This window comes from Otolemur garnettii, unplaced genomic scaffold (genome assembly GCF_000181295.1).
Source record: "Otolemur garnettii isolate 467f Iridium unplaced genomic scaffold, OtoGar3 scaffold00032, whole genome shotgun sequence".
In the NCBI taxonomy this organism is placed as follows: Eukaryota; Metazoa; Chordata; class Mammalia; order Primates; family Galagidae; genus Otolemur; species Otolemur garnettii.
The window spans coordinates 12,190,664-12,192,351 of NW_003852427.1; positions in this window are offsets into that span (position 1 = coordinate 12,190,664).

Consider the following 1,688-nt stretch of genomic DNA (forward strand, 5'->3'; position numbering starts at 1 on the left):
CTCTTCCTCCCTTCTCTCTCCCCGCCTCCTGCCCTCTCTCTTCCTCCCCTCTTCCCCCCCTCCATTTTTTCATGTGACACACTTGCTTCTTTACCTTCTGCCTTGATTGGAAGCTCTCTGAAGCACTCACCAGAAGCAGATGTTGGTGACATGCTTCTTGTACAATCTGTAGAACTGTGAGCCAAATAAATCTCTCTTCTTTATAAATTACTCAGTCTCAGCTATTTCCTTTAGAGCAACACAAAATGGACTAACCTGGAATAGTTAGACAAATGCATCCCTGCTTATTGTCACCGACAGAATCTTGAATATTTTAATATTTGTAGTGTTTCTCTTTTTAAACTGCTAAATATTTGACTCTCTTACAATATGTTTATATGTGCTATTGAAGGGAACATTTAGTTATGGAGAACTTTAAAACTAACATTGATCTCCTCTCAAATGCAATTCCCTCTTCGCCATCTCCTAAATGGTAGCTGTTCTCTCTTGTGGGCAGAGAGACATCTTATTCTGAAAAACTGTCTGAGCGCATATTAGCTTTCTATTGCTCCTATAAAAAATTACTACAAAGTTAGCTGTTTAAATAATGCAAATTATCATCTTACAGTTCTGTAGGTCAAAAGTTTGCTGGTGGTCTCACCAGGCTAAGATCATAATATTATCAGGACTATGTTCCTTTCTGGAGGCTCTGTATGTGGGGGTATCTTTCTCATGGCTCATTTGGATGGTTGGCAGAATTCAGTTCCTTGTTGTGGTAGGCCTGAGATCCTCACATTCTTGCTGGATATAAAGTGAAGTCCATTCCTGGCTTATAGAGGCCACCTGCATTTCTTTGCTGGTGGTTCTTTTCCTTTATCTTCAAAGCCAGCAAAAATGGAAAATGGGTCAAGCCCCTCTCACACTTTGAATCTTTTCTCCTTTTTGTTTCATTTCTCTGACCCAGCAGGGAAAGGTTTTCTGCTTTTAAAGACTCATGGGATTAGACTGGGTCTGTTTAGATAATCCAGGATAAGCTACCCTCCCCAAGACCCATACCCTTAATCAACATCTGTGAAATCTCCTTTGCTGTGTAAGTTACCATATTCACAGGACTTGGGATTAGAGCACAGACAAGTTTGGAGGGTATTATCCTGCTTACCACAGACCTATTGTTGTGCCTGTTTCAGCAGCACATATACCATAGGCCTACTGTCTGCCTTGGTTGATGTGGAAGATAGTGGTTATTGCTACCAGCAGGGCTCCACACATTAGCATGGATGTACATGAGAAAATGTGACTTAACTGGATATTTTTCTAAATTGAAAATACTTCAGGGCCAGACCCCAAAACAAACTTTTTGTTTAAAGGATGTTTTGGGACTTTGATATAGTCAAGCAGAGCTGCAAGAATGCTTATTTCTGTGTGTAGGAAAGAAAGGTAATTCACATTGTGGATTACATCTGTGGTAATTACATCTCCTTCTCTGGTAACTTAGATTTAGAAAAAAATGATTCTGATACGAAATAGGCATACTCCGGGCGCGGCCGGAAAGGCGGCCGCCCCCTCACCCGTCACGCAACGCACGTTGGTGGGGAACCTGGTGCTAAACCATTCGTAGACGACCTGCTTCTGGGTCGGGGTTTCGTACGTAGCAGAGCAGCTCCCTCGCTGCGATCTATTGAAAGTCAGCCCTCGACACAAGGGTTTGT